This window comes from Symphalangus syndactylus, chromosome 13 (genome assembly GCF_028878055.3).
Source record: "Symphalangus syndactylus isolate Jambi chromosome 13, NHGRI_mSymSyn1-v2.1_pri, whole genome shotgun sequence".
NCBI classification, from domain to species: Eukaryota; Metazoa; Chordata; class Mammalia; order Primates; family Hylobatidae; genus Symphalangus; species Symphalangus syndactylus.
This window is the reverse complement of record NC_072435.2, coordinates 97,809,533-97,834,914: the sequence shown is the minus strand read 5'-3', so window position 1 is coordinate 97,834,914 and position 25,382 is coordinate 97,809,533. Positions and strand designations below refer to the sequence as shown.

Below are 25,382 nucleotides of genomic sequence, written 5' to 3'. Positions count from 1 at the left end.
GAAGGGTTCTAAAATTGACTGCAGATATGGTTATGCATACCCGTGAATATAATAAAAAATAATTGAATTTTATACTTGGATAAATTTTATGGTATGTGAATTATACTCAATAAAGCTGTTAAACTTGAAATATATACTTAGAAATATATAAATATCATATTACAGTGGGGTGTTAGTTCCCTGTAAGGATACTAGTCAGATTGGACTAGGGCTCACCCTAACAGCCTCAGTGGGGCTGCTGTAAAAAAGTTTCAGAAATCTTGGTGTATTAAAACAACACAAAATTAATTTCTTACAGTTTTGGAGGACAGGAGTCTGGATCAGTTTCACTGGTATAAAATAAAGGTGCTGGCAGGGCCAAGTTCTTCCTGGAAGCCTTAGGATAGAATTTGTTCCCTTGTCTTTTCCAGTTTCTAGAGGCCACCAGTACTCTTTGCTTTTGGCCCATTTCTCCATCTGCAAAATGCATCACCCCAATCTCTGCTTCGGTCAGCACATCACCTTCTCTCTTATGAGAACCCTTGTGATTACATTGGACTCACCTGGATAAGCAAGGATAATCACCCCATCTCAAAATCCTTACCTTAATCGCACCTGAAAAGTCCCTTTTAACAAACAAATTAACATTCACAGGTTTCAGGAATTAGACATCTTTGAGGGGCCATTATGCAGTTCATCACAACTAGAAGGTAAATTGGAAATGAAATGGATATTCATTGTAAATGTTGCATCTAGGAGTAGAAACTCTGAATAGACTAATAATCCTTGAAGAAACTGAAAATAAAGAATTGCTTCCTTCAAATCCTTTGGGTCTAGATGGTTCTACAGGAGAGGTCAACATTTTGTGAAGATCTTTTCTGCATGCATTACAAAATGACTCTCTAAAAATTTTTACCAAAGACTGTATAAGGTATTGTTAACTTTCTATCCACGTATCTAATTTCGTACTGGATATCTCTTTTCTATAAAGATGCCTCCCAAACACCTCAAACCCAACATAGCCAAGGCTGAATTCAACCTCTACCTCCACAACTAGTTCCTTCATATGTGGTGTCTTATATATTTTTTAAAGTATATATATTTAAAAACCCATCGGGCTTAAGCCAAAAAACAACTTATTAGTGCACATAAAAGAAAAGGTGCAGGGGGTGGGGCCAAGATGACTGACTAGAAACAGCTGTGGTCAGAGGCTCCCACTGAGAAGAATGAAAACAGCAAGTGAATCCTGCACTGACAACTGACGTATCCAGGTTCTCTCACTGGGACTGACTAGGTGATTGGTGTGACCCAGAGAGAGCAAGAAAAAGCAGGGTGGTATGATGGGCCACCTAGGAGCCACCCAGGGCAAGGAGAGCTCCCACCCCCAGCCAAGGGAGGCAGTGACTGAGTGTGCTAACCTGCCCAGGAAACTGCTTTTTCCACAGATCCGTGCAACTCACAGATCAGGAGATCCCCCTTGTGAGCCCATGCCACCAGGCTCTTGGGTCCCAAGCACAGAGCTGTGCAGATCCTCAGCAGCCACTCAGCTAGAGACTGCCTAAGACTACTGAGCTCCTGAGGGGAGGGGTGGACACCATCACTGCAGCTGTCTGCTGCCTAAGATGACTAAGACAATGGAGCTCCAGGCAAGAGAGGTGGCAGCTCTAGTCTGCCTTTTTCCCCTGCTGGACTCAGGAAGACTGGGAGGTTTGAACCCAGGGAAAATTCCCCACAGCACAGCACAGCACAGTGGCTTGGCAGATTGTGGCCAGACTGCCTCTTTAGGCTGGACCCTGACCCATCCCTCCTCACTGGGCAGGGCCTCCCTAAAGGAATTTTAGCAACTCCAGCCAGGGGTTTACAGACAGAACTCTGATCTCCCTGGAATGGAGCCTGTATTAGACTATTCTCATGCTGCTGATAAAGACATACCCAAGACTGGGCAATTTACAAAGAAAGAGGTTTAATGGACTTACAGTTCCACGTGGCTGGGGAGGCTTCAGAATCATGGCAGAAGGCAAGGAGGAGCAACTCATGTCTTACATGGATGGCAGCAGGCAAAGAAAGAGAACTTGTTCAGGGAAATTCCCATTTTTAAAACCATCAGAGCTCATGAGACTTATTCACTGTCATGAGAACAGCATGGGGAAAGACTCGTCTCTATGATTCAATTACCTCCCACTGGGTCCCTCCCACAACATACGGGAATTCAAGATGAGATTTGGGTAGGTACACTACCAAACCATATCATTCTGCCCCTGCACCCTCCCAAATGATATGTCCTCCCATTTCAAAAACAATCATGCCTTCCCAACAGTCCCCCAAAGTCTTAACTCATTTCAGCATTAACTCAACAGTCCACAGTCCAAAGTCTCATCTGAGACAAGGCAAATGCCTTCCGCCTATGAGCCTGTAAAATCAAAAGCAAGTTAGTTACTTCCTAGATACAATGGGGGTACAGGCATTGGGTTAATACAGCCATTCCAAATAGGAGAAATTGGCCAGAACAAAGGGGCTACAAGCCCCACGCAAGTCCAAAACCCAATGGGGCAGTCAAATTGTAAAGCTCCAAAATGATCTTTGACTCCATGTCTCACATCCAGGTCATGCTGATGCAAGAGGTGGGTTCCTATGGTCTTGAGTGGCTTCACCCCTGTGGTTTTGCAGGGTACAGCCTCCCTCCCAGCTGCCTTCACGGGCTGGCATTGAGGGTCTGCAGCTTTTCCAGGCACACGGTACAAGCTGTCAGTGGGTCTGCCATTCTGGGGTCTGGAGGATTGTGGCCCTCTTCTCACAGCTTCACTAGGCAGTGTCTCAGTAGGGACTCTGTATGGGGTCTCCAACCCATACATTTTCCTTCCACACTGCCCTAGCAGAGGTTCTCCATGAGGACCCCACCCCTGCAGCAAACTTCTGCCTGGGCATCCAGGCATTTTCATACAACTTCTGAAATCTAGGCAGAGGTTCCCAAACCCTAATTCTTGACATCTGTGCACTCACAGGCTCAACACTACATAGAAGCTGCCAAGGCTTGGGGCTTGCACCCTCTAAAGCCATGGCCCAAGCTCTACATTGGCCCCTTTCAGCCACAGCTGGAGCATCTGGAACACAGGGCACCCAGTCTCTAGGCTGCACACAGCATTGGAACGCTTGTCCCGGCCCATGAAATCACTTGTTCCTCTTAGGCCTCTGGACCTACGATGGAAGGGGCTGCTGTGAAGACCTCTGACATGCCCTGGGGGCATTTTCCCCACAGTCTTGGGGATTAACACTTGGATCCTCGTTACTTATGCAAATTTCTGCAGCCAGCTTGAATTTCTCCTCAGGAAATGTGGTTTTCTTTTCAATCACATTGTCAGGCTGCAAATTTTCTGAACTCTTATGTTCTGCTTCCCTTATTAAACTGAATGACTTTAACACACCCAAGTCACCTCTTGAATGCTTTGCTGCTTATAAATTTCTTCCGCCAGATACCCCAAATCATCTTTCTCAAGTTCAAAGTTCCACAAATCTCTAGGGCAGGGGCAAAATGCCGCCAATCTCTTTGCTAAAACATAACAAGAGTCACTTTGCTCCAGTCCCAGCAAGTTCCTCATCTCCATCTGAGACCACCTCAGCCTAGATTTCATTGTCCATATCATTATCAGCATTTTTGTCAAAGCCATTCAACATGTCTCTAAGGAGTTCCAAACTTTCCCACATTTTCCTGTGTTCTTCTGAACCCTCCAAACTGTTCCAACCTCTGCCAGTTACCCAGTTCCAAAGTCGCTTCCACAGTTTCAGGTATCTTTTCAGTAGTGCCCCACTCCACTGGTACCAATTTACTGTATTAGTCTGTTCTCACGCTGCTGATAAAGACATACCCAAGACTGGGCGATTTACAAACGAAAGTTTAATGGACTTACATTTCCATATGCCTGGGGAGGCCTCACAATCATGTAAGAAGGCAAGGAGAAGCAAGTCATATTTTACATGGATGGCAGAAGGCAAAGAAAGAGCTTGTTCAGAGAAACTCCCATTTTTAAAACCATCAGATCTCATGAGACTTATTCACTATCATGAGAAAGACTTATTCACAGCACGGGGAAAGACTTGCCCTCCATGATTCAATTACCTCCCACTGGGTTCATCCCACAACACATGGGAATTCAAGATAAGATTTGGGTGAAGACACAGCCAAACCATGTCAGAGCCCCTGAGGGAAGGGGAAACCATGGTCTCCACAGATCAGCAGACTTAGTCTTTCCCCCGCTGGCTCTGAGGAATCTGGGCAGTCCGGATGACTGAGATTCCCCCCAGCACAGCGCACCCCCTCTGCCAAGGGGCAGCCAGAGTGCTTTATTAAGTGGGTCCCTGAACCCATGCCTCCTGACTGGGTGAGACCCCCCAACACGGGTCTCCAGACACCTTATACAGGAGTGTGTTCCCAATGGCATCATGTTGGTGCCTCTCTGGGACTGATCTCCTAGAGGAAAGAGCAGGCAGCCATCTTTGCTGTTCTGCAACTTCCACTGGTAATACCTCCAGGTGTGGGAGGGACCCAGGTAAATAGGGTCTGGAGAGGACCCCCAGCAAATTGCAGCAGCCCTACAAAAGAGGAGCCTGACTCTCAAAAGAAAAACAAACAGAAAGCAACAACAACAACAGCATTAACAAAACAGTCCCCACTAAAACCCCATCCAAAGGTCAGCAGCCTCAAAGATCAAAGCTGGATAAACTCACAAAGATGAGAATGAAAAAAAAATGCTGAAAACTCAAAACACCAGAGTGCCTCTTCTCCTCCAAATGATCAGAACACCTCTCCAGCAAGGACACAGAACTAGGCGGAGGCTGAGATGGATGAATTGACAGAAGAAGGCTTCAAAAGGTGGGTAATACTCAAAAGAAGACATTTATGCAGCCAAAAGACACATGAAAAAATGCTCATCATCACTGACCATCAGAGAAATGCAAATCAAAACCATGATGAGATACCATCTCACACCAGTTAGAATGGCCATCACTCAAAAGTCAGGAAACAACAGGTGCTGCAGAGGATGTGGAGAAATAGGAACACTTTTACACTATTGGTTGGACTGTAAACTGGTTCAACCATTGTGGAAGTCAGTGTGGTGATTCCTCAGGGATCTAGAACTAGAAATACCATTTGACCCAGCCATCCCATTACTGGTTATATACTCAAAGGATTATAGATCATACTGCTATAAAGACACATGCACACGTATGTTTATTGTGGCACTATTCACAGTAGCAAAGACTTGGAACCAACCCAAATGTCCAACAATGATAGACTGAATTAAGAAAATGTGGCACATATACACCATGGAATACTATGCAGCCATAAAAAATGATGAGTTCATGTCCTTTGTAGGGACATGGATGAAGCTGGAAACCATCATTCTCAGCAAACTATCGCGAGGACAAAAAACCAAACACCGCATGTTCTCACTCATAGGTGGAAAGTGAACAATGAGAACACTTGGACACAGGAAGGGGAACATCGCACACCAGGGCCTGTTGTGGGGTGGGGGGAGGGGGGAGGGATAGCATTAGGAGATATACCTAATGCTAAATGACGAGTTAATGGGTGCAGCACACCAACATGGCACATGTATACATATGTAACAAACCTGCACATTGTGCACATGTACCCTAAAACTTAAAGTATAATAATAAAAAAAAAGGTGGGCAATAGTGAACTTTTCTGAGCCAAAGCAGTGTGTTCTAACCCAATGCAACAAGCTGAGAACCATGATAAAACATTACAGGAGCTGTTATCCAGAATAACCAGTCTAGAGAGGAACATAAATGACCTGATGAAGCTGAAGAACAAAACACAAGAACTTCACAATGCAACCACAAGTATCAATAGCCAAATGGACCAAGTGGAGGAAAGAATTTCAAAGCTTGAAGACAATTTTGCTGAAATAAGACAGGCAGACAAGATTGGAGAGAAAAGAATTTAAAGGAACAAACAAAACCTCTAAGAACTATAGGGTTATGTAAGAAGACCAAACCTACAACTGATTGGGGTACATGAAAGAGACAGGGAGAATGGAACCAAGTTGGAAAACATACTTCAGGATATCATCCAGGAGAACTTCCCCAACCTGGCAAGACAGGCCAACATTCAAATTCAGGAAATCCAGAGAACTCCAGTAAGATACTCCATGAGAAGATCAACCCCAAGACACATAATCCTCAGAATCTCCAAGGTCAAAATGAAGGAAAAAATGTTAAGCACAGCAAGAGAGAAAGGTCAGGTCACCTAAAAAGAGAACCCCATCAGACTAACAGTGGCCCTCTCAGCAGAAACCCTATAAGCCAGAGGAGATGGGGGCAATATTCAACATTCTTAAAGAAAGTAATTTCCTACCCAGAATTTCATATCTGGGCAAACTAAGCTTCATAAGCGAAGGAGAAATAAAATCTTTTTCAGACAGGCAAATGTTGATGGAGTCTGTCACCACCAGGCCTGCCTTGTAAGAGCTCCTAAAGGAAGCACTAAATATGGAAAGGAAAAACTGGTACCTGCCACTGCAAAAAATACACTGAAGTACAAAGGCCAATGACACTGTGAAGCAACTATATCAACAAGTCTACAAAATAACCAGCTAGCATAATGATGGCAGGATCAAATTTATACATAACAATATTAGCCTTAAATGTAAATGGATTAAATTCCCCAATTAAAATACACAGAATAGCAAGCTGGATAGTCAAGACCCATCAGTGTGCTGTATTGAAAAGACCCATCTCATTTGCAAAGACACACATAGGCTCAAAATAAAGGGATGGAGGAAAATTTACCAAGCAAATGGAAAGCAGAAAAAAGCAAGGGTTACAATCCTAGTTTCTAACAAAACAGACTTTAAGCCAACAAATATCAAAAAGGACAAGGAGAGCATTACATAATGGTAAAGGGTTCAATTCAACAAGAAGAGTTAACCATCCTAAATATATATGCACCCAACACAGGAGCACCCAGATTCATAACACAAGTTCTTAGAGACCTACAGAGAGACTTAGACTCCCACACAATAATAGTGGGAGACTTTAATACCCCACTGTTAATATTAGACAGATTATTGAGACAGAAAATTAACAAGGATATTGAGGACTTGAATTCAGCTCTGGATCAAGTGGACCTGACAGATCTCTACTGAAATCTCCACCCAAAAACAACAAATATACATTCTTCTTAGTGCCACATGGCACTTACTCTAAAACTGATCACATAACTGGAAGTAAAACACTCCTCAACAAATGCAAAAGAACTGACATAATAATAAACAGTCTCTCAGACTACAGCACAATCAAATTAGATCTCAAGATTAAGAAACTCACTGAAAACCACACAACTACATGGAAATTGAACAACTTGCTCCTGAACGACTCCTGGGTAAATAATGAAATTAAGGCAGAAATCAAGAAGTTCTTTGAAACCAATGAGAACAAAGAGACACTGTACAAGAATCTCTGGGATTCAGCTAAAGAAGTATTAAGAGGGAAATTTATAGCACTAAATGCCCACATTAAAAAAACTACAAAGATTTCAAATCAACACTCTAACATCACAAGCAAAAGAACTAGAGAACCAAGAGCAAACAAACCCCAAAGCCAGCAGAATAAAATAAATAACCAAGATCAGGGTGGAACAGAAGGGGATAGAAACATGAAAAACCCTTCAAAAAAATCAGTGGATCCAAGAGCTGGTTTTTTTGAAAAAAATTAATAAAATAGATAGACTGCTAGCTAGACTAATAAAGAAGAAAAGATAGAAGAATTAAACAGACACAATAAAAAATGATAAGAGGGATACCACCACTGACCCCACAGAAACACGAACAACCATCAGCGAATACTATAAACACCTATATGCAAATAAACTAGAAAATCTAGAAGAAATTGATAAATTTCTGGACACAAACACTCTCCCAAGACTGAACCAGGAAGAATTTGAATCCCTGAATAGACCAGTAAGAAGTTCTGAAATTGAGGCAATAATAAATAGCCTACTAACCAAAAAAAAAAACCCAGAGCCAGACGGATTTACAGCTGAATTCTACCAGAGGTACAAAGAGGAGTTGGTACCATTCCTTCTGAAACTGGAACTCTCATAGACTGCCAGTGGGAGAGTAAAATGGTTCCACTACTTTGGGAAAGAATGTGGTAGTTTCTTAAAAAATTAGACATGCCATTATCCTCAGCAAACTAACACAGGAACAGAAAATCAAACACTGCGTGTTCTCACTTATAAGTGAGAGCAGAACAATGAGAACACATGGACACAGGGAGGGGAACAACACACACTGGGGCCTGTTGGGGTGGGGGATCGGGAGAGGGAGAGTATCAGGATAAACAGCTAATGCATGTGGGGCTTAATACCTAGGTGATGGCTTGATAGGTACAGCAAATCATCATGGCGCACATTTACCTGTGTAACGAACCTGCACGTCCTGCACATGTATCTTGGAACTTTAAATTAAATTAAATTTAAAAAAAAAGAAAAGAAAAAGTGCAAGGGAGAGGATGACATAGGCATAGCTAGATTCAGTACTTAAAGGGCATTCTCAGAATTTTCTTCTCTCTCTCAGCTCTGCTTTCCACTGTGTTGGCTCCTTTCTCGCAGACATTCCTCTGGTGGGTTCAAGATAACTGCTTCAGCTCCAACAATTCACACTCCCATGCCTTTTTCAACAAGTCCCACCAAAGCTGTCAGACTCACTCTAACTGTGTCAGCTTAGTTGCTGTGACCAACCCTGACATGTGGCTGGGAGAATGTGATGCACTAACCGGTCCAACCTGGTTTATGTTCTCCACTTTTGGAGCTGGAGGTGGAATCAACTCCATCTTAGAGCACATGAATTGAGATTGAGCAGGAGTTGCTCCTAGTTGACAATTAGGACATAATTACCAAGGATATATACTGAGTAGCCACAACCACTGTCCATTCATTACAGGCAATGTTTCCTGTCTCAGTAGATGGCATCAATCACATGCTCAATCTAGAAACCTGGGAATCCATCTTTAGGTCTTCTTTCTCACTCTCACTCCATATCTAGCACTGTATTATTACCAAGTCCTTCTGACTCTCTTCCCATAAACGTCTCTCAGATTTCTCAAGTTCTCTTTCTATTCACGCCTATCACTCTAGTTCCAAGCCTCCAACATCTTTCTCCTGGATGGTGCACTGGCATTTTAACTGATCTTCCTATATCAACTTTTAAACTCACTTTAGTATATTACCTACACTGGAGCTGGAGAGATCTGAAAACTAAAATATGAACATGATACTCTCCTCTTCTATACCTTCAGTGATTGCCTATTCTTCTCAGAATAAAGAGGCTGGTGCACCACTCCCTGTCATGAACTATATACTGCATTTAACTGAGCCTTGTTAAATCCTTAAATGTGTCATACTCTCTTTCCCCTGTATCATGGATCCTCTGGCTACCCTGTCTTCTTGAAACTGCATTCCTCCACACCATTCACTATCACATGGCAAGCCCCTACCCATCTGTCTAATCTGTTTGCATTGCTATAAAGGAACACCTGAGGCTAGGTAACTTATAAAGAAAAGAGGTTTGTTTGGTTCATGCTTCTGCAGGCCATACAAGAAGCATGGCATGAGCAGCTATGTCTGGGAAGGACATCAGGAAGCTTCCACTCATGGCAGAAGGCAAAGGGAGCAGGCATCACACAGCAAGAGCAGAAGGAAGAGACGGGGTGGGAGGAAGGTGGCACTCTTTAACAACCAGATCTCACGGGAATAAGAGTGTGAACTCACTCAGTCTCACAAGAATGACATAGCCATTCATGAGGGATCCATCTCTATAACCCAAACACCTCCCACTGGACCCCACTTTCAACACTGGGGATCAAATTTCAACATGAGATTTGGAGGGTACAAGCTATATCACCATCCTTCAGATCTCAGCTTAGACACTGCTTAGACCAGAAAAACTTTCCTGATATCCTTAGTCTGGTAAGGGGTCCTCCATTAGGCAATTGTGGCACCCTACACTACCCTATGATAGCAGTTATCATACTGTATTACAATGACCCATGTGTTTGCCTGAATATTTCACCAAACTTTACATTTTATGATAGAAGTAAAGATGAGTACTTGTTCATCGTGGCATCCCCAGCACCCACAGCACAGTTTCAGTGTAACTTAATACTTGTTAAAAATAATAATAGCTAATGTTTACTAAGAGCCTGATATGTACCAGCTACTACTTGAAGTGCTCTACATGTGCTGACTCATTTAATCCATGAACAGTTCATCCACCTTCCAGTTTATAGATGAGAAATCCAAGGCACAGGAGGTTTGAGTGAATTGCAAAGGTCATAGCACTAAAGGTTATGGAGACAAGATTTGAACCTAAGCAGTCTGGTTGCAGAAGCCAAGTTTTTAACCACTATGCTATATTCTTAAATGTACATGAGCATGCAAAAATGCTGTCCTAGATATTTTGAGGAATACAAAAATGAGAGGGGGAGTGGAATAAAAAAGTATACAGATACATAAAATACCCAACAGAGAATTATATAATATGAGGCTTTCTCGCTTTTAGAACACGCAAACAGTAACAAAATCTTTCTGTTTGGTGAGGTGGGATTTGCTCACAGAGAAATATTTCAGTATAAAAATTCCTGAATTCAAATATGTTTGTGATTCAATTACACAGTGGCCATTGATATTTATGTTGAAAATGAAAAATAAAACTAACAAGTTATTCTGGACACCAAACCATGTTTAAACTGCTACATTTATGTTTTTGAAATATTTTTCTATAACTGCTAAACTTTTCAACAGGACCAGCTCTCTGACATTTCTTAAGAATTTCCATACAAAGTCTATTTTTCCCTGCTTAAAAAAAAAAGATATTAGGCTGGGCGCGGTGGCTCACGCTTGTAATCCCAGCACTTTGGGAGGCCGAGGCGGGCGGATCACGAGGTCAGGAGATCGAGACCAAGGTGAAACCCCGTCTCTACTAAAAAAAATACAAAAAAAAAAATTAGCCGGGCGTGGTGGCGGACGCCTGTAGTCCCAGCTACTCGGAGAGGCTGAGGCAGGAGAATGGCGTGAACCCGGGAGGCGGAGCTTGCAGTGAGCCGAGATCGCGCCACTGCACTCTAGCCTGGGTGACAGAGCGGGACTCCGTCTCAAAAAAAAAAAAAAAAAAAAAAAAAAAAAAAAAAAAAAAGATATTGTGACTGTCTGATACCTGGGTCGATAAGTAATTAAAGTAAAGAAGACTTCCCTCACCATCCCCCAAAATTAAGGTAAAGTTTAGGGAAAATGTTTTATAAGCATAACAAAAGTAGTTATCAATTAATCATTACTTCCTTCATTACAAGAGTACTTAATAAATGCCTTAACTAGTTCTAAGACTGTTCAAGGTAGATATTGGAACACATAGAGAATAAAAGCCTACTTTACAAATTCAACGGAAAGAAATGCTACTGTTGATGTAATTTGTGAGTCTCTGAACCCAGTTTAACAAGGTTGTGGTTAAAGTGATACAGTTTTTAGTGACCAGGAGCATCTTCCAAAAGAAACAGTGACCACTTGCTGATGATAATCAAAAATACTCTTGGTAGAATCTTTCTAACAAGTATAAAATAATATTGCTATTTTATTACATTGGTGGAAAATGTTAAATTAATACACTTGTATGCACATTCATGATAAATGAAATATGAGTGAGTCTGACTTTGTCTCTGAAAATTGGGAAGGTGAATGCATTTGGTGATGCTTAAATAACAATACTCTTAGCATACTGAATGTTAGAATAGTCAGTCTGCAGAGAAAATATGTAGATGCTCATTCTCTAACATGTATTATTTAAATTGGCCTAACCACAAAGGGTGAAGAAAAGCTTACCTTTGTGAATTAATTGATGATCATCTTTGAAGTTATAATCCTCTGAATATAACAAACCATTAAAAACATACTCACTGCAAGTAAACATCCAATCTGGACCTATTTAGTGAAAGGGCAGTTTGAGACAGATAAAAGGCTGGACATTAAGATAATTTTGAAGAAATTTTTTTAAAGGAATAAGTTTAACAAAATGTTAGTGAGTAGACATGCTTAGAATTAAGATTTCATAAAGAATAATAACAAAGACCTATAATTCACTTTTCCTTCTTGGAAAAGAGTTTATTCTCAGGTTTAAAATGTCCCAAATATTTTTATTCTAATAACTATTTCCTTAGGAAACCTTTTGTTTACATGTAGCCCAAAGTTAAAATTTTATTGTCTTATACAAATGCTTAATTCTTAATAGAATTTATCTGCATTTACAAAATTATCATGTGACTGTTTCAACATATATAAATGTTATATTTGCAAAATAAGAAACTTACTTTGTGAATGTGATTAGTTCCAGAGAGTCCGAGTATGACTCTCTAAACCAACACTGCAAAATTTCAGGAAAGATTAAAAGCTCTTCATAGGGAGAGAAGTAATGGCTGAAAAAGAAAGCAAAATAATCAGGAATAAAAATGAAAAATGTAAAATGTTACTTTTTATGAGTGTCAAACTTGAATAATTTATTCGTTAGCTTTGTTAGCTGAAGAGAAAGTAATTTTGAGTAGTTACTGTAAAAGGTCAGATGGAAAACAAATTTCCTCTGTGTCAATAGGTTAACAAAATGTTATGCTTGCTGACTGTAGAAAGAGGGCAACTCAGAGAACACTTGACCTGATTAGCTCATCAGCAACCCATTAGGAGGTTTTTCTTGGAAAAGAAATGGGGAACCCATTTGCACTATTTTCATTACCTTCCAGACTTTGTATGCTGTTGTGTAGCAGATGCTTAGCTACTAGTGGGCACTTGATGTGCAATTACTGGAATATCTGAGTTCTGGTTTAAATTTTCAGGAATCCTGATCCTTCCAGGTTCCACAGGAAACTAAAAGGGCAAATATTTCACACAAACGTTACCTTCATGACCAGCTTCCATATATACATTCAAAGATATATGGTATACACAAATAACTGATATATATAAGTACAGTCATGTGCCACATAATGACATTTTGGTCAGTGACAAACTGCATATACAGTAGTGGTCCCATAAGATTATAACAGAGCTGTTAATACCCCTGAAAGCCTTCCAATGGGACAAGATGTGGAGGTGGAAGACAGCAATATTGATGATCCTTATCTTGTATAGGTCTGTGATGGTTAATACTGAGTGTCAACTTGACTGGGTTGAAGGATGCAAAGTATTGATCCTGGGTGTGTCTGTGAGGGTGTTGCCAAAGGAGATTAACATTTAAGTCAGTGGGCTGGGGAAGGCAGAACCACTCATAATCTGGGTGGACACCATCTAATCAGCTACCACTGAATATAAAGCAGGCAGAATAACGTGAAAAGACTAGACTGGCCTAGCCTCCCAGGCTGTATCTCTCTCCTGTGCTGGATGCTTCCTGCCCTCGAACATTGGACTCCCAAGTTCTTCAGTTTTGGGACTCAGACTGGCTCTCTTTGCTCCTCAGCTTGCAGATGGCGTATTGTGAAACCTTGTGACCTATTGTAGAACCTTGTGATCATTTGAGTTAATACTTAATAAACTTCCCTTTATACATCTCTCTCCTATTAGTTCTGTCCCTCTATAGAACCCTCACTAATACAAGGCGTAAACTAATGTGTGTGTTTGTACCATAGTTTTTAACAAAAAAGTTTAAAAAGTAAAAAATTAAAAATAGAAAATAGCTTATGCAATAAAGATATAAACGCAGAAAATATTTTTGTATAGCTGTACAATGTGTATATGTTATGTTTTATGCTAAATGTTATTACAAAAGAATCAAAATTTAAAAAATTTTAAAGATTGTAAAGTAAAAATGTAATAGTAAGCTATGGTTAACTTACTGAATAAAGAAAAGTATTTTTAATAAATTTAGTGTAGCCTGAGTGCACAGTGTTTATAATGTCTACAGTAGTGTACAGTAATGTCCCAGGCCTTCACATTCACTCACTACTCACTTACTGACTCACCCAGAGAAACTCTGAGTCCTGCAAGTTCCATTTATTGTAAGTACCCTATACAGGTGTACCATTTTTGAATCTTTTATACCATATTTTTATTATACTTCTTCTATATTTAGATATATGTAGATACCCAAATACTGACCCTTGTGTTACAGTCACCTAAAGTATTCAGTACAGTAACATGCTGCACAGGTATGTAGCCTAGGAGCAATAGGCTATACCATATAGCCTAAGTGTGGAGTAGGCTACACCATCTGGGTTTATGTATGTATGGTACACTCTGTGATGTTCACACAATGATGAAAATAATGATGCATTTCTCTGAACATATCCTCGTTAAGGGACACATAACTGAATGTATAAGCTTGTACATATCATGTATAACTCATTTTTAGATAAAACAGGTTGGGGAGGAGAAAGAGAGAGAGAGAGAGAGAGAGAATATTGTAAATATTTAAAGCTTGTGCTTACCTGCCCCCAACTAGACTCTGAGCTTCTTAAACGTAGAAGCTTTGCCTCCCAAGTTTCTAACACAGTGTCTGACACATCATAAATGTTCAGTCAGTATTTTCTGAATGTATTTTTCTATTGACTGGATGTTCACAAGTCCGTTCAAAATAAATGTGGGTTTTTTTAAAGTGGTGTCAACAGGTATACCTGCATGTTGTCTCAATTTTGTTCATGTATACTGATCTCTCTACTTCTTTTAATAAATAATAATTAATTGGTAGGGCAGAAAATATCTTAACCTCCACATTCCTAAGGTTTGTTTTATGAATTTTGACTTCTGACTTCTTTTTTGGCCCAAATGATTTTTCACATTTATACATAGTGTTAAAAAGTTCTACGTACCAATAAAAAACTAAGATTTAAGTATTTTCTTCCTTATTTTTAGGTTTAAAAAGAATTGTTTATGTGTTTGAATGGTGCAATTTACCTGCTTTATGTTTTGGCTAATTATTTTCAATGGAATTTATCATTTAAATTTTATTTATTATCTAAGATTTTAAAAGTGATTATAAAAAATTTGAAAAATAAACAAAATCACAATGGACCAATATAAAGATCCTGTAACTCTGGGACCAGCCCAAACTGGGCCCATGTTGTTAATAACAAAATGTTGAGTTACCTTGTAGTAACAGAGCCAAAAACTGCAAGTCCTGAAGCCCAGGCATGCACAACAGAAAAAGCTTTGACCTCTAACAATATCCAGAACCAATGATTTCTCTCCTCAAAGACAACAAGAGTGGAATGTGACTGGAACCATAATATCAGAACTCTTTCTGAAGCAAGGGGTCTGTTGACCCAGAAGATCTAGGGCTAAAATTCACTTCAACATACGTTATCATAACTGGTCAAATTTGAACCCCCGCAATCAGATCCTGACAAATCAACATTGCTAAATCTTTTCTCTTGCTCTCCAAGCCCATACACTTGCTCCAGACCCTAGATTGAAAAACAGATTTGAGCTCACTCCTGACTCCTTGTTGACTCATTTTGCAATAAAGTCTTTTTTTTCCTCAAAAGCTAGTGCTATAATTATTGGTTTCTGTGTACATCAGGAAGTGAACCCATTTGCTTGATAACAATTCTGAAAACAAGGAAAGATATGAGTGTATTTACGAAAATAAATATAATTATTTTCATAAAATACTATATCATGAATTAATATTCAATAAAATTACAAAAATTATGGATTCTGGAAGTACAGAAAGAAACCTGAATTAAAAACAATGAAATACTGAGACAAAAAAGAACTAGAAAAATTTTAAAACTATAATGAAGGAAATAATGTCATATAAATATCTTCTACATTACTAAAAGTAGAAATTAAAATAGCAACACCACTGTAGACAAAAAAAAAAAATCCCTTATAAGGTTAGAAATGCTTGAGAAATTATCCAACAATATGAAGTAAATGAATCCAAAGGAGGAAAATGATAGATATAAAAAGACTTTGTTTCTAAAGAAATGATCAGAAGAAATGGAACACAGGTGATAAAGATATAATAAAATAACTGTCTTATTTATCTGTGGGAAAACTCATGAAATCAGTAGATCGAAATTCTTATGTACTAGGCAAAATTAATTTTAAAAAGTCATCACCTTAAAATATTCTGGTGCTATTTTTAAATTTCAAGGAAACTGACGGAATTCTATAAGCATTCAGGTAAATATAAAAGATTTCCTACAACTTCCAATGCCAGTAACAGCATTTCCAGTAACAAATTAGTTTATTCATAACAATTCTAATTGCTAAAATCATTTTCTTAAAAGAATCAAAGAAGGCCAGGAGCAGTGGCTCACCTGTAATCCCAGCATTTTGGGAGGCCAAGGTGGGCAGATTGCTTGAGCTCAGGGATTCAAGACCAGCCTGGGCAACACGGTGAAACCCTGTTGTTACCAAAAATACAAAAAAAAAAAAAAAAAAAGCCAGAAGACAGCCATTCAGGAGGCTAAGGTGGGAGGATCACTTGAACCTGGGAGGAAAAGATTGCAGTGAGTCAAGATCCCACTACTGCACCCCAGCTAGGGTGACAGAGTGAGACCCTGTCTCAAAAAAAAAAAAAAAAGAATAAAAAATTTCAAAAGATTGTGAGGATGAGATACCAAGCCAAACTCTAGAAGAAAGTAAATATTCACAAAAATGAACATCTCATTAAGCTGCTTTCTTTTTCCCCTGAGGACATTTTCTGATCTAGATAAAATTGAGCTGAAGTTTAGAGGGCCTCAAGGGGCATGGGGTATATAAGTCACGGTCCAGATCCATGAGAATCCAAATAGGAGACAAGCACATTAAACTGAAACTCTGAACTAAGTAAATGCACTTTCCTAATCACAATCCACATGTACGGAACTTTCTAAGGGTGAGATTTCATGCTGAGCAGAGAAAGGGGAAACAGAATCTTTAAAAATTGTCCCTTAAAACTGGTAACCATAAATGAACTCTTTCATGGATTTTTAGCCCTGTCTCACATTAGTGGGGTGGTCCAGGAAACCTCAAGCTGTAAATTTAGTTTAAAGTAGTTCTGGGTTGGTTATGCACCTAGGGATCTGACAGGAGTAAATACAAATTCTAACTAGAGGAGAAACTCCAAGGCCTAGGGAATCCCCACAAATAATTTTTAAGGAAAATTGTTGGTACATAGTCAAAAATAACGGAGCCCACAAGGAAAAATGATACCATGAGGGAGACCAGAAAGATGAACGGTCAGTAAAAAGAGAGTCACAAAGATGTCAGATATTGGAATAATCAGACACTCTAAGTGAATAGGCTTGTAATGTTTGAAGAAATAAGGTCAAGATTGAAAATACCTGAAGGGAAGTAGAAATATGACCTACAAGATATGAAAAAGAACCAACAAGAGCCTTAAGAAATAAAAATACAAATATCTAATTTTAAAAACTGAATTGGATGTGTTTAGCAACAAACTGAACAAAACCAAAGATAAAATTGCTGAGCTAGAAAACAGGCCATAAAAAAAACCTCACTGTAGCATAGAAAGAAAGACCAATACAGAAAATATGAAAAACAAGAGACAATAGAAGATAAAGACATGCAAAGATTGTTTTGCTTGGAGAAGAAGAGATGTATAACACAATATTTGAAGAGATAAATGACGGGTAATTTTCTACAAATGATGGAAGATACCAACCCACATATTCAAAAAGCTGGAAGAATCACAAGCCAGATAAATTAAAATGTACCCAAATTAGATATTTCAGAGTCAAAAGTACAGAAAAATAAAGACAAAGTCTTAAAAGCAACCAGACAGAAGGATAGATTACTGTATTAATTATACTTTTTTATTTTCTTTATTCTCGATGTTCTGGCATCTGAGGCCTCACTGACCAGGAAAAGACCGCCCCTGCCAGGGTTATGTAATTCCTAGAGATAGCAAACAACTCACAACTTTCACGTGCAATCTAACCAATCCAGAGCATAATCCCCTATCTCCTCTATGTGGCTTTTACTCTTTAGGCCAATATTCAACTGCCTCAATCAACCCAGGATCAAATATCAGACAACTCAAGACATCCCCTACAGCCCAGAGCCTGCTGAAATTATTCAAACTAGCCAATCCTGAAACCATTTGCCCTGCCTCACCTATTCTTTTATAGTTCATTTTACATGTCAACTTGACTGGGCTACAGGGTGCCCAGACATTTGGCCAAACATTACTCTGGATGTGTATAAGAAGGTGTTTCTGGATGAGATTAACATTTAAATAGGTAGGCTGAGTAAAGCAGACTGCCTTCTCTAATGTGAGTGGGCCTCATCCAAACAGTGGAAGACCTGAATAGAATGAAAAGGCTGAGTAAGAGGAAACTCCTCCTGCCTGACTTCTTGAACTGGGACATTGGTCTTTTCTTTCTCTTACCCTTGAAATGAAGAATTGGCTCTTCTTGGGTTTCCATTCTGACAACTTTTGAACTGGAACTTACACCATCAGATCTCCTGATTCATAAGCTTTCAGACTTGGACTGGAACTACTGGACTGAAATCAGCTCTCCCGGATCTCCAGCTTATTGACTTCAGATCTTGAAACTTCTCCGTCTCTATAATTACCAGAGACAATTTCTTATGATAAATCTATCTAGCTATCAATCTGTCTACCTATCACATTATTGGTTCTGTTTCTCTGAAGAACCTTGACTAATACACATTCCTTTATACAGAAGCCACAATAATGCCTTTTGCCCATGTTTTGTTTCTATTCCTTCTGCCTCCTGACCAACCTGGTGTTTCTCCATGTGATATTACATGGCATGCATGTCCCCTCCTATTGAGAGCTGTGAAGAACAAACTGTCTTTTTAATGGCAGTAGTCTCCTGATCTGATGGCCTCAATATACCTGAATTATAATAAAACCTACATTTTAAAATAATTACCTTGAGAGAAACAACAGTGAGAGAAGACAGCTGACTTCTCAATAACAACAATGAAAACTAGAAGACAAAGCAATATCTTTGTGTCAATGGTACTAACTGCTAAAATAGAATTCTATACCTAAAAATATAAATATTAAAAACGAGAGTATAATAAAGATTTAACATACAACTATAAATTTGGAGAGTTTGTCATCAAAACACACTTCATAAATTGCAGAAGAGAGGACTACACTAGAAGAAACACAGCAGTACACAGATGACACTTAGACAATAGAGAATGGAAAGCAGAAATTTTTTAAAAAATCAAGTAGAAATGAAAAAACAAAAGGATATATATACACAGCATGTATGTACAAGATTCTCAAAAGAAAAAAGCAAATCAATGCCAGAAAACAAAATTTTAAATATGTCATTAAAGAAAACTTTGTTAAAATAACAAAATACTTTACATATTAAAGGGAACACCATGTACATAGGAAAATTTTCCCAGAATGATTACCACCAAAATGTAATAAAACTAGTGTACCTTAAAAAATATTCTCTTGTTATTTAAGCCAAAAAAGTAAATTACATACAAGAAGGAAAGTATCAGTTTGGCATAACTCTTTTAGATATGGAAGACAATGGAGAGATATATTTCTTACTCAAGGCCAAGAAAAAAAATGAGTCAATGATTTTATATCCAACTAAAGTGACCATCAAATATTAACAGCACAATTGAAATTAAGAAGCATGCAAAAAAAATTCAGGGAATATTATAAATCTTCAATAATTAAATTAAAAAAATGTAACAATGACACAATAATAGACAAATCACTAAAAAAGAAGATAATACGAAAGTGATCTTATGGGAATTTAATATATTATAGAAGTTACACTTTAAATCAATCAGGAAATAATAGGCCTTTACGTAAATGGAACTGGTATAATTAGCTTCATATAGAGATGAAAAAATTAAAATTAACATTCCTACCTATGCCACATGGAAAATATCTAGATGAGTTTTTAAAATAAACATAAAATCAATAAAATTACTAAAACAAAACATAAAACATTTTTAAGCTTCACGTTAGGAAAAGCATTCTCAAACAAGGCTTTTTATGTAACAATTATTTAACAATTATTATAAACAATTATTAAATTTGACTATATAGTAATAATAATTATTGAGTACTTATTATATGCCAGAGATTATTCATTATTTAAGCCATTTAATATTCACATCAACCCTGTGTGGTGATTTCTACTATTATCTTAAGTTTACAGGTGAGAAAATTGAGAATAAGAGAGGTTAGGTAACTTACCAAAGATCACACAAATAGTTTCAGAGTGGGATTCAAACCCAAGTCATTTGCTTTTAAAGCCCATACTCTTAAATACTATGCAATATCCTGCTCTACTTAAGACACAAGAAACAGAGTTTAAAAATAATCACTAGGCTTGGATAAAATAACCATAACACAAATAATATAAAAAGGATTAATATCTGGGAAAGTAAAGAACTCGCACAGGCCTATAAGAAATTGAAAAGCAGCCCAAAAGAAAAGTGGGCAAAGGATAATTCACAGGGAAAGAAACTTGAGTGGCCAGTATGTATATGAAGAGATGATCAACTCAGTAGTAATCAAGAAAATGCAAATTAAATAATGAGATACTTGTTCACATTCACCAAATTAGCACTAATTTAAAAAGTTTGACAAAATTAAGTATTGAAAGATTATAGAGAAATCAGTATTATTATATACTGCTGATGGAAGAATAAATAAGTACAGACATTTTGGAGAATAGTTTGACAGTATCTATTAAACTCAAAATGCTCATATCCTATAAACCAATAATTCCAATTCTAGGACTCTTTCTTTAGGAAAAAGTCTGCACTAGTAGACACTTATAAGCATTGTTATTTATAATAATGAAAAACCAAAAGCAAACTACATGTCCATCAACAGAGGAATGTGATTATGTGTATATGTATTTAATAAAATTCTGTGCAACAGTTAAAAGAAATGAACAAGACCTAAATGTCTCAATACAAATAGATATGAAAAATACAGTGTTGAGTGAAGAAGTGAAACAATCTCTGGAAGTATAAGCCCCAAACTTCAGTCTGAGGTTGAGGTTTTGGTGAAGAGACAGTCAGGCAAGGGAGTAGAAACAAAGGGATCTTAGGTTTATCTTCTGTTGTCTTTTTCAAATGTGAACGTATCCATGTTTTGTTGTGTAATGAAAATTAATTTTTAAAAAGTTTAGCAGTAATCAAAATTAGTAAGCATGGCAACAGAAAGTACTCTATCAATAATGAGAGTTTTCACCAAATTTGTTAAATTTAAATTCAAAGTGCCATGTTTTGCAATGTCATATAGCTTAAGTTCATTATCTGTTAAAGTGCATTATTCTGTGGCCAAGGTCTTTGACTAAGCTTTGGTTAAAATAATAGTTATAATGATAGCAATATGTTTCAATGTTATTTAATGAGAAACTTTGAGTTGTTGACACAAGTGCTTTTAAAACACAAAGCATTGGACTAGACATTGCCCTTTGTTTTAGCTAAACACTGAAGAAGTTCAGAGAATATTTATATACTAGTTACCATAAAATTTAAATTAAATCTATACTTATTCTGTATCATGTTATCTTAACGTTGAATTTCTGCCTAAGTTTACAGAATAAGACAGTTTTCTTATAATATTCAAAGGTTTGTTTTAATAATTTCAAGAATTGTTGACTTGTAATGTTGAGAATATAAATTCTTGTTATAGGAAACTACATTTTTTAGAACATTGGCCCTAGAGAATTGTCTTTGTTTCCATACAACTGTAAACTGTATTTGCCATAGTTTGCATTTGCTCACAAAGTTTACAATAGCTAAACACACTCTCTGACCTTCGTCCCACCCTAATCTTGTTACAATTAACTCAACCAGACTATATGGCTTTTCTTGGAGTGGGAAAAAATATAATGAAGACTCTTTTCTTGCAGAACTTATTTTTGCAAGTAAATTAAATAAGTGACTCAAACACATTATTTTGAAGATACAGAATGGAATCTTATTCCATTGCCCATGATTCACCAAAAAATTAAAGTAAAAGTTATAAATGGAACATCATGGACGTAGCAATTAATAGTTTGCTTATGTTTATTGCAGCACTATTCACAATAGCAAAGAGTTGGAACCAACCCAAATGTCCAACAACGATAGACTGGATTAAGAAAATGTGGCACATATACACCATGGAATACTATGCAGCCATAAAAAATGATGAGTTCGTGTCCTTTGTAGGGACATGGATGAAACTGGAAAACATCATTCTCAGTAAACTATCGCAAGGACAAAAAACCAAACACCGCATGTTCTCACTCATAGGTGGGAATTGAACAATGAGAACTCATGGACACAGGAAGGGGAACATCACACTCCGGGGACTGTTGTGGGATGGGGGGAGGGGGGAGGGACAGCATTAGGAGATACACCTAATGCTAAATGACGAGTTAATGGGTGCAGGAAATCAACATGGCACATGGATACATATGTAACAAACCTGCACAATGTGCACATGTACCCTAAAACCCTAAAGTATGATAAAAAAAATAAAAAATAAAAAAAATAAAAAAATAAAATAAAAGAAAAGAAAAAAAAAAAAAATAGTTTGCTTTTCCCTTTAAACAAATTCCCCATTGAGAAAGATTTCAACATAAAAATAAAATCAGGAAAAGATACTAAAGAAAGCATGAGGTATAAGACAGTAATCTCTTGAGTGAGAATGGTTTGACTAAAACCATTTTTTAAAAGATGGATGAATTCAACTATATATAAATAAAAAGTCTAAGTACCTAAATAAACAAGCAAGCAAAGTCAAAGCACAGCCAATAAATTGGAAGAAAGTATCTGCAATACAAATTACAAAAGGCTAATTTCATAAAATGTGTAAGCTCTGAAAAGTCAATATAGAAAAATGGGCAAAGGTTATAGACAGATAACAAAAAAAGGAGTGCAGACAAAAATACAAATTCATTTTTTAAAACGAAGGGAAAAACAAGAAGATGCTGATTTTCATTTATCAGATGAGAACAAATTTTAAGAGTTTGATAATATGAGGAAATGGGCACTCATACTTTCAGGTGAGAATTTCACTTGGCACAATCCCTATGGAGAGTCACTGGGCAATATCTGTTAATATTTTCACTACACGTAAGTGTCATCCCTGTATTCTACTTCTGAAGTTATCATTCACATATATTCAAACATGTGCACAAAGAGGGAGCTAAAAACAATTCACTATAGCACAACTTGTAATAGCAAAAAAACTGGAAACAATCTAAATTCCCATCAATAGAGATTGCTTAAATAAATCATAGTGCATCCCTAGAATGGGATGCTAAATACAACTATAGAATAGTATCCAAGACATCTTGTTACAAGGAAAAGGCAAGATACAGAGCAGTGTGTAAAATATGCTATCATTGCAGGTCTGTTTTTAGACTGTATATACATATGATAATATGTACACATAATATCTCAGGAAACACAAATAACTGATAGCTGTGTTAGGACTGAGGGTCAAGACTTATTTTTCATTGCCTATTTATTGATGCCTTTTGAATTTTTTTTTTTTTTTTTTGAGACAGGGTCTCGCTCTGTCCCCCGTGGCACAATCTTGGCTCACTGCAAGCTCTGCCTTCCGGATTCACACCATTCTCCTGCCTCAGCCTCCCGAGTAGCTGGGACTACAGGCGCCCACCACCACACCTGGCTAATTTTTTGTATTTTTAGTAGAGATGGGGTTTTGCCGTGTTAGCCAGTATGGTCTCGATCTCCTGACCTCATGATCTGCCCGCCTCGGCCTCCCAAAGTGCTGGGATTACAGGCGTAAGCCACCACACCCAGCCGCCTTTTGAATTTTTTTTTTGTACCAAGTGCATATATTACCTATTTTGAAAATTAACTAAAATTGGGTGGGGGAGAATTTGTAAATACATGCAGATGCTTGACCAACTTCACAATTTGGGTACAACATAATTTTCTAGGAAGATTAAAGAATAGCCTGAAAAACTTGAGACTAAACATAGTAACCATAGATCTCAGAGTGCACATCTGGGTAAGTAAGTATATATAAACTATGTCAAGAGAGCAACAGAATTTTATAAATCTGAATCTCAGCTACCTTTCTCTTGTGTGCAGTTGTGTCTAAGTTCCAGGGAGCTGACAAAGTAATGAGATATTGGCAGGGAGGAGGGAATAGAGCAGATGTAGTGTTGGAATCACTTCTCTACACAGACATACACTGAGAAATCTACAATCCCAATTGGTCTTCAGTTATCAGCCCACACAGCTTAGCAAGAAGTTGTTCTTATTCCTGTCCGAATGGGCATTTCAGGATCTCCAGTTCCTCTGCTTCTTCCATGCCACCCTAAGAGTGGAACAGGATTCTTTTTCCTCCTGTTTTCATGTCACATTAAGGAATATGACTCTCTTTTGGGAGGTCGAGGCTGGCAGATCACTTGTGGTCAGGAGTCCCAGACAAGCCTGGCCAACATTGCAAAACCCCATCTCCACTAAAAATACAAAATTAGCCGGGCGTGCTGGCATGTGCCTGTAGTCCCAGCTACTCAGGAGGCTGAGGCAGGAGAATTGCTTGAATCTGGGAGGCAGAAGTTGCAGTGAGTTGAGATCGTGCCACTGAAATCCTGCCACGGTGTCAGAACGAGACTCCATCTCAAAAAAAAAAAAAAAAAAAAAATAATAATAATAATAATAATAATAAAAGAATATGACTTTCTTTGAGGCTGACACGGCCTTATCATCCCAGGGGCAGGATGCCCAAGTCATATCACCCACCCAGATCCCAAGCTTCTCTAAAGTCTGGCACCATGCCTCATCTGTCAGCCTGGAGGCAAGAGACAAGGACCCGCTCTCTGGGACATCCTAGATTCCCCATTTTCATTAATTCTCCTCTATATAACCTCTTTCCTCTCAGCCCCAGGGAATCTTTTTCTTTTCTGGTAAAGTAAGTAAAAGCCATATTATTTCTCAATGTTTCTCAGAAATATTTTGTCTATATTCTCAATCTTCTAACTTCAGCTAAAGCTTAGACTTTTTGAACACCTGCTTTTTTCTACCACATTATATCATTTACCTTTGAAATGGATCTCAGGGCCAACTCTCCTCTTGAAAGCAGAGATTCTAAGCAAATAAGAATATAAGTTAGTGTTCAGTATTAAATACTGATCTGCCTCAAATACAATAGAAGACATTTAAAGTGGTAGGATCTTGGAGTTAGATGCTTAGGTTCCCAAATTCTGACCTTCCATTTATTGGCTATGTGATCTCGGGCAAGTTGCTCAATGTTTCTATGTATCAGTTTCCTCATTAATAAGATGGAAATAATAACAGTACTTTTCTCACAGCATTGTCATAAAGACTTGATGAGTTCATAAGTGAGTGCCTACTAGATAGTATGGGCCCCATAAATGTTAGCCACTATTGTTTTTAGTCATAATAG

At 38.0% G+C, this 25,382-nt stretch overlaps 1 long non-coding RNA gene across 1 annotated transcript in view; it reads right to left on the bottom strand.

Annotated features, from left to right (window-relative positions):
• The window catches only part of LOC129459358 (uncharacterized), a 129,711-nt gene extending 104,665 nt beyond the window's left edge, over nucleotides 1-25,046 (bottom strand). Inside the window, exons 1-4 of the long non-coding RNA XR_010114924.1 lie at nucleotides 25,017-25,046; nucleotides 18,372-18,549; nucleotides 12,774-12,904; nucleotides 12,358-12,462 (exon numbers count right to left, since the gene is read on the bottom strand). This is a non-coding gene — a long non-coding RNA (uncharacterized lncRNA). The remainder of the gene's footprint in view (nucleotides 1-12,357; nucleotides 12,463-12,773; nucleotides 12,905-18,371; nucleotides 18,550-25,016) is intronic.
• Nucleotides 25,047-25,382: the final 336 nt, after the last annotated feature.